This window comes from Uranotaenia lowii, chromosome 2 (genome assembly GCF_029784155.1).
Source record: "Uranotaenia lowii strain MFRU-FL chromosome 2, ASM2978415v1, whole genome shotgun sequence".
Classification (NCBI taxonomy): Eukaryota; Metazoa; Arthropoda; class Insecta; order Diptera; family Culicidae; genus Uranotaenia; species Uranotaenia lowii.
This window is the reverse complement of record NC_073692.1, coordinates 280,272,663-280,289,344: the sequence shown is the minus strand read 5'-3', so window position 1 is coordinate 280,289,344 and position 16,682 is coordinate 280,272,663. Positions and strand designations below refer to the sequence as shown.

Here is a 16,682-nt window from a genome sequence, read left to right as displayed (position 1 = left end):
TTGCAAATCAAGGGTGGACTTAATATCATTTATGATTTTAAATGTTGGTTGATTTATCTTGGGAATATTTGCACAAAAATGTCGTAAAGAAATTATTAAATTCTTGCCTAGAAATAGTAGAGCGGTAACAGTATTTAAACCTTCAAACTTGCTTTCTGAACATATTTGTTTCAAAAATTTCTCTATCTTTAAAAAAATATGAATCGAGCAATTTTCTTTTCAAAAATGTGAATAAGTCAGAACAACCGAACCGGAAAAACCTTACAATTTTTTTCTGAATAACCTATCAAGCCTCAATAAATCGTAGTAGGGGAAACGACTGGCAAAACAGCATTTCAAATCATTTTGCATTTTGAGAGTAATCCGCTTTGAACTTATGGCATGACATAATTTTATGAATTTACAAACTCATTTTTTTTAACTCATACAAGGTTTTGATACCTTTTGATGGTAATATTTTGACCTTTAAACATTATACCTACAGAAACTCAAAACAAAATATTGAGTGGTTTCAGTTTCAAATTCAATTTAACATCAAAAGTAGCTCAAGCTTTTATGAAGGTTTAATAATGATTAGACAGTGGAATTGTTTTTGAATGTCTTCATCATATTTGAAAAATACCCCTATCCCTAATCAAAACAGATATAATAGAATACCTTAATGAACTTTGAATCCATGACGTTTTATCAACATCTCAAAAGAAAATTGAGGATCGCAAAACAGATTTCATAAGATTTGATTTGATTGATTTTAATGATGCTACTTGTATGAAAATATTGTCAGAGAAACTGAAATTTTGCAAAAACATTAATAAGCGCATATAATAGCCCGCACGGTTTAAGGTTCGACAATTTAAACAATTTGAAGATTTTTTTTGAAAACTGCAGGAGATTTCAACATAAAAACTACTCCAATGTATAGAAAGTTATTCAATAAAAATCAAAACAAAACCGACTGTCAAGTGTACATTTCAATTTATCAAATCCATCAGCAGATTCGGAATCGTACTAAAGTCTTCCGAAAAATAGTGTATTTGTTAAAAAATTTCGTTCTTGTGCTCAAAAATTGAAAAAAAAAAAATAAAATGCTCAATTTCATTTTTTATTGGTTTTGCAAATGACGTGAATATATTCAAAGCTGGGCAACCTGCCCACTGTGGATATTTTCCAAATTTAGTACTAATTATCCGGGTAAGTCGAATTTTGAGAACTGATGGAATACCTACAATCAATCGGACTTGATTCAGGGGTGCTTCAAAGCTCTGAATATTTATGTTTTTTTTTACTCTCAAGAATCACCACAGAAAATCTGAAATTCAATATTTTAATTTTTGGCCGGTGGTTTTTTTCATCCTCTTTTGTCTTTGATGGGAATGAGATGAGAATGGGAATGGGAATAGGAATGGGAATTGGAATGGGGATGGGAATGGGAATGTGAATGGGCTGATTGTTTCCGTCTTGCTTTGTCTTGTGATGGCCTGGGGGAGGAAGACTGAAATTCGCTGTATCGTTTTCTGTATCGTTTTTTTTACTGTTTGGCAAAAAGCCAACAATTGTTGAAAAGATTTGTAATCGTAAACTTTAAACTATATGAAAATTTTGTTCGATTAATGGGAACTACCCTAAATCTGAATCTGTTATTTAAGCTATTTTTAGAACAACCATTAATCAAACAATTTTTATTTATCAACTTCAAAAACTTCAACGAAATTTGAGCAACTCAATACGCCTGAACTGCAGAATTCGCCAGAGCAAAACAAAACCTAATTAAATCATTGTTTCATGCAAAACAAGTGCTTTTCAGCATCAAAAAAGTTTTATTGAAATTCACTAAATATGAAAGTAAGATTTTGAACCTTCGCACTGGTCGGTAGATTGATGAGAGAAATTTGACGTTTGAAAGATTTTTTTCTTTTTTTATTCAGTCTTCCTCCCCCCAGGTGATGGCATATGTTTTGTTTGGTTTCTATTTGGGTATGCAATGTGGTTGCGCTGGAAGTAGGGGAACATGCCCTATTATGCGCCACCTAAGCGAATCGCTGATTTTCTATGTATTCCACGTACAAATTGTGTTGAAAATGGGTGCAATCGTTGAAGAAAAGTGTTTTCTACAAATGCCTATGATATTTTATTACTCAAATGGCTATAGTTGCTTCAAAAACTTGATTTTTAAAAGCCATATTCAAAGCCACAGAACAAAACTGTGTTGCAAATACGCGCCGCTGTGTATTCAATATGCGCCTAGCAGCCGAACACACCCGAAAGCAGCCGAAGACCAAAAACACACCAATACTTACAGACACTTTGACTGAAAAGAAAATCAAAATGGACTATCAAAATTTTGAAAAAAATGAAAAGTAGATTTTTTGGGCTGAATTAACGCTCAAAATATGGTTTTAGACTTTTTGTTCATTTTCAATGAAAATTGGCCTTTTTGAAAATTTAATGCTATTTTCAGCCTACTACGATTGGCGCGTTATAACGAGCGCATGGGCCATGATAGAACATACCCATAAAAAGCATACCTTTGCGGGATCAGTATGATTTTTTAGCATAAAATCATAGTTTAGATTCTCCTCTATCGATGTGTCAGAAAATATTGTCTTATTCGTTTTTCTCTGCTTGGTGACACCTTATTGAAAGTGTTTTAAAATTTAGATCAAAATAAAGAAAAACTTAAATTGTGAAATTATCACGTCACAGGGGCATTTTAAGGAAAAATTCATACTTGCCATGACCAATCACAGCATTTAAAACAAATTGGTAATATTTTGCAGGCTTAAAATGTTTCAGATTCTTCAAAACAAAGGTGGCGCGTATTAGCCACATGGGGCGTTATATGAACTTTTCCCCTACAATGCTAGCGATGAGAAAGCCTGTTAGTGCCGATTATGTATAGAATCTTTTTCCCATAATTCCACCTCCAAGGAAGGTGATTTTTGTAGAAGAGTCTGATTTGTGGGTCTAGTTTTGGATTTATGGAGGATTGAAAAATAGGTACTTTGAAAAATGGTGACGCAACAAAATTTAGAGGGTATTTTAGTTTTTCGACGCATTCACTTAAAAGAAAACATTTTTATTGGTTGCAAATTAAAGGTTAACTTGTGCAAAGCACGGCGATTTTTAGTTTGTCTGGTACAATAGTACACCTTAAAGTTAAAAAAAATAATTAAAAAAGTTTTTCAGAAATATATGACGCAACGCATGAATGAGTCATTACACTGAGTCGATTTGAGGTCATTATTCCTTTTCTCCCTGGGGTCTTAAAAGCTTTAATTGTTTTCAAATACCAAAAGACATACCCCTGTTAAACAGCTAATAACTTGTTTGCCTAATAAGGTACGAAATTACAGTCTTCGACAAAGTTGTTCAGTGGAAAATTTTCTTTAGAGAATTTATAAATTGGCACAAAAACCATTAATAGGCTCGGTTCCACAGAAGAAACAAAAATGATGTTGATTTTTCAGTATAAAAAAAATCAATTTTCCCATACAAACCTAAAAGTTCATATAGCCATATATCGCATCAATTTCATTCAAAACAATTTTTTTTAAATAATTTCAATTGAAATGTGATTTGCAATGACTGCGTAAAAGAAGGAATCGTCATGCTGCCCAAAGAATAGGACTCGCGTAATGAAATACAATTTATTGATGGGAGCCCTACCAATCACTTCCCGATCAGGAGAGCATATCAAAATAATAACTTAAACGTATCTCACCAAGATATTTACATCTGATTCAGTTATAATTAAGTACTGAAAAATTTAGATTTAAAGTTTCTCCAATCTTAATTATATCTTATTCTGATTGACAGACTTGAATGGGGTTGAGATTATTTTCAGTGATAAAGAATTTTTTCGGGTTGTCCCAAAATAAAATGATTATATCTTATTTTGATATATGTACAACTTTTTCTGAAACACGGACATCGAAGTCAACGGCCCAAACCGTACATTAATAAGTTTCGCTCAACAGATCCTTAAAATTGGATCCAATTTTTGGGAAATCAAAAATGGAATATGGTTTAGGGTAAGTGAGCCCTATTTTGGCATGGTTCATTTCTTGGCATGCCAACATGTCTTTTCATGTTTTTCAGGTCCAAATTGAGCTAAAAAAATTTAAATATATTTTCATTGCGAAGAGAATAATTTGTTTCAAATCTGTGCATACCAATTTTTTTGATTGTTTGTACTTTATTAAAGTAGTTAATTTTTTTCGATCAGCATCCGAGGCAATTATGTTGGAAATCACCGTATGAAAATCAGATGAACTCACCTTTCTAGTCCAACTGTTAATTTCACATACGATATCAAACGCGGACATTCATTAGAAAAATTTGCAATAAATACTCATGCCCACAGTTAAACTCGGCAAAAAATCAAAAAATACTAGAAAGACGAAAGAATGAATATTTATTTAGGTTTTTAATAAAAATTTAAAACTTATTTTGTTCCTTTTCTTGGCATGCAACTTCAATCGAAATACACCACCAGTGTTGGAAGCTGGAAAAAATACATGTTAATGAAAGAGGTATTTTTGGGCTGATATTTTCCCTAAAAATTCATTTAAAACTACGCACAAATGTTTTCATACTAATTGGGTTGTATGATAAGACCGATTCTTTCAACTTAAGCTCCAAAATAAGTTGGAGAACATAAGTGATTCGACTAACTAAAAGTCATATCCAAGCATTAAAAATGCAAAAATCGCTATTTGGGAACCATGAATCGAAGTTACATTGGTGTGCGTGTGAACAGCATTTGCATTGCAGTCTGCCGAGCAAATGCCACGTGGTCTCCTACAGAACACAGTGGTTCGAAATAAAAAAAAAACTAAGTGAAATTAAGCAACTCACAAGACTTAAGATGTTTTTCTTATCTAAAAACTGTTAGATCGATGGCAATTTATGACTTCAGTATATAAAATACATAATTAATTGAGTTTTGGAATCGTTTTCTATTGTTTGGGAACAATACACTCAGATTAAATGTTTTTGGATTTTTGTTCTAATTTTTTTCTTGGAAACAGAAGTTGGAAGTACAGGAAAATATCGTTTTCTTTCCAACTGTTCCTTAAAATATAAGATGTGAGTCGAATTAAAAAAAGTGTTTCAGCAGGGTTTATATTCTAACATCTATTTGGCGTGTCAAACCACTGCGCAACGTCCCAGGCATTCGAGATGCCTCTTGCCAGAAGCTCATTATCTCAGCTAACAAATTCAAAACGGCAAAATTTTAAAATACCATTCAAGGAATTTTTCAATTTCTTACTTTATGCAGCCAAACTCCACAATGTGAAGATAGTTGTTTGGTAGTGAAAATAACCCTATGTGTCGCAATCGCAAGTCTCTTAGAGTATTTTACTTTCACTTATGATCTATAAAAACTCGAAAGGAATAATTTAAACAATGATTTATAAATGACAACACATCATGATACACAGAACCATAGAAATGTCGTAAATGAGTCTGTCGTTAGGCTTAGCATTCCTGAATTTGTCCAGTTAGAATTCAAGTCAGGAAATTCTCCAAAAAAAACTGATAAAATCTAAGCAATTTTTCAAATATTTGGAAAAATCTAAACGATGAGAAAAGTTCAAGATAAGATATTTCAATTCAACGTTACAATACCACTTCAAGTCTTTTTTTTTTAAATAATTCGTTTATTTGACACGGCTCAAACCTTTCGGTATTACTCCCGTTCAAGTCTGAATCGGTCCCCCTGATGAAGGTTTGGTTGTCATTCATAAACCAATAATTCTTGTTCATACACAAATATTCCGAAACAACCTGAGGTGTTTATAATCATCACTTTGTTTATATGAGTAAAAAGTTAAAAGTTTTAAAAATTAAAAAAAAAATGTGAAAATTCTGGACTTCCGACTTTTTGAAATGAAAGCTTATTTTGTGCTTCCCTTCCGACCATATTTCATCAATGTTTTCGAAAGCGTTTTTGTTGTATGAGTGAAGCCCGGTGTTCCATCGTCGCGTAGAACTTTACGCTCAGCTGGTCAGTGGCCTTATATTCAGAATAGCCAACGATTCTTTTAACTGTCAATTGAGCATTGTTGGTAAAGATCTATTGCATATTGCTGGTGGCCAAGAATCGGATCATCGAAACGGCAAACAATTGGTACGGCGGCCAAGTCATTGGAGCACCGCAGTGAGTACTTTGCATGCATTTTGCTCACATTAATGAAAGTTCCATAGAGAATACATATTTTTGTTGAACTCTAAGCAAGTTAGCAAGTAAATTCTTCAATGGATGTTCTGTGGTGCACTTAACAGGAAGGTTGGAATGTTGAAAAAAAGGGTAAACCATGCCTTAGGTGCCAAGGTCGGGTACATTTACCTTAAGCAAATAATATGGTTTATTGACATTCCACTAGAAATTTTTCTCGAAGCACTCATATCTTGATAAGTTATAATTTTGATAGGTTTTGTTCTGCCCAATATCAAACTATGCTATCTGAACGAGATATAATCTTGGAAGGAGCATATCTAAAATTGATTTAATTTAGCTATGATCGTATAGATTTTTTGATATAATTTGAGATATTTTAACATCCTACGAGTACGGAATAATAACTCATTTAGATAGAAAAAAATTAGTATCAAAATATCTCATCTTGATATAATTTAGTTTTTCCCTCCTGATCGGGTTAGCTAAGATTTCAATCCTTTTTTCTCACAGTGATCTGTTGTTTGTAAAACATCAATAAACAAGAGAAACTTGATCTACCCGACTTCGTGTGTCACCGGCTGCATGGTGCAACAATTTTGTTCTAATCAAAATTCTTTCCTATTCCTGATCGATTCGACGATCGACAACGATATGTTCAACATGTAGGCAACGACATTTTCCACATACCAACTGTATCATAATTGGTCATCTAATGTTTGTATTTCTCATGATTTGTGTTTAATCTTTTTGCTACAATCCAAACTAGGAATTACATAATTGTGTATCAGAACCGTGTGATTACATGCAAGTCTCTTTCTCTCTTTTGCTATAGATGGCTGTTCAATGCGACAGCCCTTTGGATCTTTGACTAAACTTAAGCGCGGCTGCACTGATCACTAGTTGACGCCGCCGCGTCATTTGCTGAGGTCATCTTGATTGCTCTCTCCTGTTATACTTTATATGTGGACACTTCGACTATCATCGGACTTGGCAATTGCCGCCATAATACGTTAGCAAGCCTGGATAAAGTACATTATCCACAATGTGTGCTAATAAAGTCTGCTTCATTTAATATTGGAACAAATTCTTTTGCTCATTGTGGCGCTCCTAGTGGATGGATTTGGAAACTTTTTTCACCCACGTGTCGGGAAATTCATTACCTTTCACCATGTTTTTATGTCATAACACCAAACGATAGCATTTTGTAAACAACCGCCATGGAAGCCGAACGGAGAGATCAAATTGTGCACAGTTTTCTTACGAGTACGAGTACGAGAATTTCTTCGAAACAGCAATGAATAATTTTTTTATTTTTTTTTTTATGAAAGAGTAAAGAAAATGCTACATTTGTATGAAAAACAAATTATGAATTCGTTAATAAATGACTGAACTACACGCAATTGTTTGTGTTCCAATATTAAATGAAGCAGACTTTACATCCGTCGAACTTGGTCAGCACTTGGTCGTACAGCTTTCGAGCACGGATTCTGGCCACATTGTTCTGCTTCAGCGTCCGATTTGGCTGTTTGCTGGCTCGGAATGACCTTATTCCTTCCCGGAGACGAATTCGTCGCACCGTACTATGAGCGGCCTGGAAGTTATTGGCCAAATCGCGGTCTGAAAGATTGGGATTCCTCTTGACGGCCTTGATGACTTTCCCACGCAGTTTCCGGTCGACAGTTCCACTCCGACGCTTCGAATGCGGCTTCCGAGCCGTCGTCAATGTTTCCTTGTACTGCTTGATAACACGCCATACGGTATTTCTGGGCATTTTAAGCTGTTTAGCTAGCTTCGATGCCGACAACAATGGATTTTCAAGAAAACTGTGCACAATTTGATCTCTCCGTTCGGCTTCCATGGCGGTTGTTTACAAAATGCTATCGTTTGGTGTTATGACATAAATACATGGTGAAAGGTAATGAATTTCCCGACACGTGGGTGAAAAAAGTTTCCAAATCCGTCCACTAGGAGCGCCACAATGAGCAAAAGAATTTGTTCCAATATTAAATGAAGCAGACTTTAATTGCGCCTAAGTACCTATAATCAAATTAAATAATTACAGTTCGATACTTTTTATGGCGTTTAAAAGAGCAAACTAAATCCTCCATTATTGGAGCGTCGAGCAAAGTGCGAAAAAATGCGAACATTAGCCAATATTACCTTTTCCGGGGTTGAGTCGAGGCGAGAGGGGTTAGCATATGCGCAAATATTTATGCTCGTGTACTTTCAAAACTGTATTATGGTCATCGGTATCTCGACTCCCGGACAGTCCAAATACTAGTCGTACATCACGGCCCAGTCAGAGCGTATAATACCGCCACTTCTCGCCAATATAAGAGCATTCGATGATAGTTCTGTACTGTTGTCGGTTGCTGCACACGATGACCATAATCGTTAATGATTGTCGTTCAGTCGAATAAGCAGCACTAGGCTGGTTCAAAATAAAACAACACATCGAGGCAAAGATTCAAACACGATAGTTTTAAAGAACGAGGAATTGAGTCTTGATTTCAAACTTTCTTTTAGACGCCAGACGACCCCCTTCGTTCATATTAACTGTTTAATGTTTCATTTACCGGTGTTTTACAAAACATACATATTTACTTTTCAATGTTTTGCCATAATTATGTTACTATGCATTGAATCGAGATACACGGGAGTTGCTTAGGGCGAAGGATCTATTCCTGATATCAAGTTTTGTGTCTGGTGGCAGAAAAAGTGGTCGTTCATTTTACCTTTTATGTGTTTAAGAAGTGATTTCGTTATTATGCATCCGAACAAGACGAAAATTCGTACATAGGCCGCTCATCCCGAGATGGCCGAACAGAAAATCAAATTGACCACATCTGCATCAGCTAAAAATGGAGAAGGAGACTTCTCGATTCCTGCATCAAATGTAGCGCAGACATTGCATCTGACTATCACTTTGTCCTTGGCGAGATACGACTGAGAGTTGCACGTGTCGAGAGAAGAAAGTCGAATGTCGATACGACGTCCGTCGGCTGGAAAATCCAGAGGTGAAAAAGGCATACGTTGAACAGCTTGAATACCGAGCCTCGGAACCGTCAATAGACAGAACAGTCGAAGAACAGTCAGTGGTGGGAAATCAAGAATGCCTTTATCACACCAAGCCATGGTACTCTCGGTAAAGTCTGTGGAAGAAGAAGTGAATGGATGTCCTGGAGGATGGTCGATGATCGGAGAAAGGCGAAAGTCGGAATTGAGCAGGCATGTACCGGGTCAGCCAAAGCAGCTGGCTCATGTTTCAGATATTTTTAAAAATATTTGTAAAGAAAAATAATACAATGTATTACTGTTTAAACGCATGGAAGGAAATTCAAGAGATTTCCAGTTAGTCCACCGAGAAATACACCCCTTTTATTTGGCGTGTTAATGGGAAATCAAGCAGGGGGAGAGGGGTGGGTAAATCTTGATTGCTTCGTTGCGTTTGTAGAACAGCTGTGACCAAAGCTTGCCTTTCCATTGTAGCACACTGCTAGTTTGTTAACAAAGATAACGAGCAACACTCCACTTCACCGCACTCTCCTCGCCTACTTACTGCCCAGACAACTAGAAGTCGTATTTTTATGTATGATTATGTTTAGCCGCAGCCCGTGGCGTAGAGGATAGCCTTCAAGTCTTCTAAGCCAGCGGGTATGAGATCGAATCCCGGTCACGGCTTACATAGTACACTTTCTGTGGGTTGGTGGTTTTAGCATTTATAAGATGCTAGCCATCATATCTTCGAAAGATGTACGCATAGAGTTAGGAAAAAGGGATCTCTTCGAGGAAACATCATGTTTCATTGAGATCCTGTATGTGTTTGTGTTCGTTTGTCGTATAGAATGTTATTTAAACTCATTTTCGTATATCTGCACCTACAATGTGCGGCCCATGTATATTCTTTGTCGTATTAAAATGCATTGCACGATTTTATTACGACAAGAAGAGAGACTCGACTTTATGTACATATGAACTTGACCTTTGTGAACGACAATTCGCAAAAAATTCGGTAAACGACCGATATACGATGATCAGCCGTGATTGACAGATTTTGTCGTGCTATGCATAAAATAATTAGGAATTAAGTTTTTTTTAACATGAGATACGATTTATATTATTATTACAACCAGGTGTTAGATCTTAGCAGAAAGTACATTTTTCTATCAAATAAGATTGCTAAAATGAGAGATTATGTTTTAGAATAAAAATATATATAAAATGTCGGGAGAGTTGTACCTACAGTCGATTAGTTCAGCGATACCAAAGTACTAAGGTATCTGCTGGTAATAAAAGTTCTTCCCAGAGTGTTCACATTCAGCGCGGCGGCGAAACACTTCTACCTGAAATCCAGGCCGATACTCTATCCAATACCGTACCTGTCGATGCAAATAAAAATTCACAGGAAATTTCCGATAGGAATCAGGAAGCCTCCGAAAACTGTAAGAGACTGTTCTTATACACCAATATGCTTAAATTACAGTCTTATTTTTTTAGCTGACAGCACAAGACTATTTTATAAAATTCGATACTGGCCTAACGAACTTCATATTACCCACGCTACTTTGAACTCCCTTGTAGAAATTCTTAACTCTGACTTACATCTAAATCTTCCGAGCGATGACCGCACTATTTTGAGGACGCCCAGAAATCAGAGCATAATCAGTAAGGGGAATGGTGGAAAGTATTGGCTTCAGGGTGTTGAGAGCTGCCTGCGCAAAGCATTGACTTCAATTAATAAGCCCTCATCAATATCGCTCAACATCAACTCTGCTTGCCACTTGGAGATATAACTGCATTGATTCGTAATAATGTGCATGCAATCGTATACCTATGCAAATTAATTCGCATGTCTAATTTTCGTAAAACGTATTTGCTGGCAAACGTAAAAGGATACAAATAAATTCAATAAAATCGTTTATAATGAGACATCGATGATTGGAATCGTATTTAAGGAGGCTTTGAAATGATGGTCTATTTTTAAATCATCGATGACGTGTTTTACAATTTAAAAGATTTTAGTTATAGAAATATACGATTTGCCTTTGGTTTAATGTCTTTGAAACAAATCCCCTTGAATTTATAAATTCCAGATAGCGTCGAGGAACCATCATGAGCTGCAGATCGTATCGTCCGGGGAACAAGTCCTTAGTCCAGGTACTACAATAGCTTCATGAACGTTGAAAAAAATCAGCAATCAGGCAAATAATAAATTTTACGATATAAAGTTGAATTTGACAGCCAAAAACGCATTTCTTTGAAATAATCTTATTTACATTCAATTGACGGAAAATGAACGACCAAATAAGTCGTCAAACTTTCCGTATTGTTACGAAAAAAGTTGTATATAAAGATATACCCAATCGCATATTGAGCGAAGACCTACAAGATAACAACCTCAATCATCTATATGATGATGTAAATTGTCATAGTATATTCCAAAAAGAATCAGGATAGTCGTAAATGATTCGCATAACAAATCGTGCAAATCGTAACTCAATACAATCCAAATCAAGAATATGTGTGCTAATGTCGCTTATGTACCTATATGGTCTCCAAAATTATACGTATATACCGGTTTTGTTGCATTAGGGGGAAGTTGTCTACTACCGGACACCGGTTTCTAAGCAATAACCTCAAAAAAAGATTTTTGTAAATATTGGTTCCTCTACTGATTTGAAGAGTATCAATATTGTGTGCATTTTTTTCGAGCACCGCCCTATGGCTAGAAATAGCATGTGCCTTTTTAAAGTTATTTTCTTCGAGTTTACAAGTATATCCCTGTAGTTGCAATTGTAATCGAATTTTTTTTAAATCAGAATTGAAATAATCACCGTTAACGACTCACCCTAACGAACCATCGTCTGTCTGGGAAGGTGCGAAAATCCGCACCGCAGTCAGTGTGCTCCGAAACCGCGTTCGTCGCTTGATGAGGCCGCCGGACCAGACCTCTTCGCTCTTCAGGTCAGTGCTGGTGCTGTAGAGCCACAATTATTCTCTAATGGGAAATTGCATTATGATTACCGGTTTGGGTGCGAATTTCGTCTCGTTAGTGTCCGACTGACTGACTGCCTGACACAAGCGCTAAGGATGCTGCGGTTAGCTCGAAGGACGGGAAATGGTGAAGAGAGTGACAAGTGAAGAAGCAAAAATTACATGTTAAAATGAATTCTTACGTTTAATTATCCTTACACGATGTATTTTTTAAAATGCGTTATACTTAGGTTCAATATAGCTTAATTTTTTTTCAACACTAAACGTATCGGTGGCGGTCAAATGACGGTTTTTGAACTTTAACTGATGATTACGCCTAATATATTTTTTTTTCGCAAATTTAACTACAGAACGATTTTTATTTTTAAAATGCAAATATTTTTGCATTTCATAATTTTTCGTAGTTTTGTGGTATTTGAGGACTTAACCCTAATCCGATCTTGGGTGACACTATTTATTGGAAGTTTGGGGCTTGTGACTTTATTCGGGTGCATCCAAATAAAACAATTGCTCCGGGGACTCTCAATGAATTCATGAAGTCTTTAATTTTGCACCATTATTTTTTTATGGACGCACCCTGAAAGCCCAGTGAAAAAAATCCATAATCAAACCTTGAGTGTAAATTTGACACTTCTCGTTTAAAGCATGGATCACCCAAAATCTGGACGCACTGTTTATCACACCATAGCGCTCCTAGTTGTCGGATCTGGAATGTTTTGATAGTACTTTGTTTGGAAATGTTTCCTCTATCAGTGCTGAAAATTTCATTGCGGTTCGTTTTGTTTCAAAAAAGTTTCACGTGATGGAAGCCGCGAGACGAAAATTAATTTTGGACACCCACGTCAAAAGCCCGGTCGGGTTCGAATATCGCGAAATCTGTAAAAATGGTCGAATCGTCCGTGTGCAGCGTTCTCAAATGGTTCCGTGAGATCCATACTATCGATCGGCTGGTTCATAGCAAGCGTTATAGTGGACCTAAGGATCGGAAACTGCATTTGAAGGTGTTGAGAACGATCAAGGCAAACGCAAGGTAGTCGGACTACGACATCGCCAAGAAATTCAATGCAAACCGGTGCACCGTTAGAAGGATACGTCTGCGTGAAGGAATACGATCTTCTCGGGACAGTAAGCAACCAAACAGGACATTGAAGAAGAATGTAGAAGCCAAAGGACGGGCCCGGAAGTTATACAACAAGGTTCTAACGAAGTACGACGGATGAATCCTCATGGATGACGAAACGTACGTGAAGATGGATTTTGGGCGGCTTCCTGGCCAAAAATTTTACAAAGCCACTGGTCGGAGTGATGTTCAAATTAGGTTTTACCGATAAGTTTGCAAGAAAGTGTTTGATCTGGCAAGGAATTTGCAGCTGCGGACGAAAAACCCCGGTTTTTTGTGAAAAACAAGACCATGGACTCCGAAATGTACAAGGAGGAGTGCCTGAAAAACGTTTTTTTTCCGTACATTAGATCTTACAAAGGACCAGTAAAGTTTTCGCCAGATTTGGCAAGCTGCCACTACAGCAAAGAGGTACTACAGTGGTATCGGGCCAACGGGTGGATTTTGTCGAAAAGAACATCAACCCACCCAACTGCCCTCAATTCCACCCTATAGAAAAATTTTGGGCGATTATCAAGCAGAAAATGAAGAAGAATGGTAGGACGACTCGGGATGCAACAGAGATTAAGAGATTGTGGAACAAAATGGTCGCTGAGGTCAGCGAATAGGGTGTTCAAACTATGATGAGTGGTACTCGACGAAAAGTTCGAAATTTCATCAAAACAAAATGAGAATAGTTTTTTTTTATTATTTTTCCTTTAAAGTGCAATAAAAACCCTACATTTTAAGTACAAAACATTTTTACTTCGTTTACATAGCTCCGAGATAGACCCTTTTTAATGCGTCCAGATTTGGGGTGATCCATGCTTTATATCTCTCTTGTTTCTCAACCGATTTTACAAAATATACATTTTTGGAAACCTTGTTATGTAACTCAAATATAATTGAAGCAAATTCAAAAAAATATATGTGCAACGTATAGTTTTTAAGAAATTTTTAAGCATTATATAGTTGATCTAGTCTTTTTTCCGAAGCATGTTTTTCCGGTTTTTTCTTAGACTTTGAACAACGGAAACGAGAGAGGTATATTAGTTTTAGTCACGAGCTATCAAATGACGCATACACCTTTTTCGCCAAAACTCTCTTGTTTCTACACCGATTTATGATGTGACTCAAATATGATCCTCAGACAATTTTCAGCTGCAATTTTTTTTTTAAAGATATTCAAAGTCCAAGATTTCTTTTGAGAAAAACATTCCTTGGCTTTGGGAAAAAGGCTGTATTAAAGTTTCGAAAACAAAATTCACTTAGTGCCTAAGTAAGCCGAAGTTTGAAGTTATATAAGCTATGTCATATTTTTATCAAGCATCACACCGCCAATGCAGTTACATTACTAGAATTTCTTGTGCATATAGTTTTATTGCCTAAACCTTACGTTAACATACTCAAAATTTAGTGCACAGCTGAATTTAGGTGTAGGAATTGTCTCAGAAAATCCAGATTGATAAAAAGTTCGAAAAATAGCTATGTACCTTCAAAAAGTCGTCATAAATTTAGTGTTTCGTATTTCAAAAATCTAAAGATGCCAAAATGTTATAAAATACGTTATCTTTTCAATTTACTTAAAAAAATCTACTGTAACTGTAACAGCTTTTGCGGTTGATTGATTGAAAAGTATGGGTTTTACACAACTTTTTTTTACAGTTTTTGTGGCCATGATATATGGCACTAAGTGAAATTTTTTTTCGAGCACTTGATATACAGACTGAAGCATGTTTTTTCAATAAAATTTCTTGGTATTTGAATAACTTAAAAATAAATGATTGCGCTGAAAATTGCAGTCTGAGAATCATATTTAAGTCACATTACAAGCTTTCCAAACTATAAACGTTGCAGAAACCGGTTGAGAAACAAGAGAGTTTTAGCGAAAATTGTGTTTGCCGTCATTTGACCGCTCGCGGTATGAATACACAGTAAATTTTTGCCCCGATTTTCAGCAAAAAAAAATGCTGAAAACGCGTTCAGCAATCCAAATTTTTGATGGAAACCACCAATTGGTTTTCTGATAGCTTGATTTTTCTGCATTCGGTTGTGTTCTTGTCATTTTTGCTGAAAAATCAGCAATCGTTGATCTAGTTTGCTGGAAAATAAGCATTCGAGTTGTCAAATTGGAGTCTGTTTGTTTTCGTACGCAGAAGCAAGGTGAGACTCTATTTTACGAATTTTTGTTAGATTAATATAATTATTTTTGTTTTCCTCTATATTCTAGCAACCAGATATCAAATCAAGGGTGAGTTTTTATTGGACAGGTAAATCTATATAGGGGAACTGGGGGTAAGACGCCCACGTTAAGGGGGGGGTAGGGTCTAACGGGTATAAAAAAACACCATTTTCACGATTTTTTTCTAGAGCTATCGTTCAAACAAATGTATTCAAATTTTTTGCATTATACAAGGCATTGTTAAAAGAACATTTAGTAATTTTTTCGTAGAAACATATTGAAAAATGAGCCGGTGACGGAGCATTTTCGAGGATGCCTTTTAGAAAACAGGATTTGCGGTGGACACTGTATCTCAGCACAGAATCATCTGAAGTCAAAAAATCAGAGCAGAATATTTTTAATAGATGTTTTTCTGGACCCCAACGTTTTTATTTAACTTAAAAATATTTTTATGAAATTTTTGTGGCTGTTTGAAGTAAAAACTACGATTTTTCACTTAAAAATCCGCCATTTTTCACCTCTAAAATCTCCCCAAAGTAAAAAAATCAAAAAAGGAAAACGTTGGGGTCTGGTATTTTATATGTAGAAAATATGTTCCAAATTTGAAAAGAATCGGATAAGTAGTTTTCAAATGGCGATGTCCACGGACTTTAAAAATGTGCTTTCGAGAAAAACGCTTTTGAAGTTTCTGCTCTTGCTTTCTTGCAGTGTTAGATAGGAGGAGATAAAGGCCTATAACTTCTACAGTTTTGCTTCAATTGACTTGAAAATTTGACACAACATTCTTGAAATGTTTTACAATAAGAAAATAAAAAAATAAAAAAATCGATTTTTTGAAAGTGTTAGACCCTACCCCCCCCTTAAGAAGAATCTTTCATTATTCGTAAATGAAGAATGCAATCCAGTAAATTCGACAATAGTTTTGAAAAGGGGACTGTTCTTCACCAGAAATATACAAACAGGAACACTTTTACCAATTATTTACGTCTTAATCGTTAAATTTTGAAAGGCTTTCTAAAGTATGATTTCCATTTCGTTTGGGGCAAAGTGCGCATATGTGTGTACCCAAACGCGCCGTTTAACGTTTAATAAGTGTTTATTAATTCAAGGGCATCCGAAAGTGTTTGCCAGGTAAAAACACTTAATTTCTACTTCACAAATGGTAAAATGTATTGCTACGCGCAGTGCTGCCAGATATACTGACGTTCTTGTGAATAGTTAAT

General features: G+C 35.8%; 1 protein-coding gene across 11 annotated transcripts in view; it reads right to left on the bottom strand.

Annotated features, from left to right (window-relative positions):
• LOC129746575 (bcl-2-related ovarian killer protein-like) overlaps positions 1-16,682 on the bottom strand; it is a 157,328-nt gene that overhangs the window by 40,338 nt on the left and 100,308 nt on the right. Inside the window, exon 4 of one of the 11 annotated variants that reach the window (XM_055740289.1) lies at positions 12,033-12,277. The exons of 9 other annotated variants lie outside the window; for them this stretch is intronic. The gene's annotated coding sequence lies outside the window, so the exon portion shown is untranslated. The remainder of the gene's footprint in view (positions 1-12,032; positions 12,278-16,682) is intronic. One more of the 11 variants, XM_055740290.1, reaches the window with a different exon arrangement.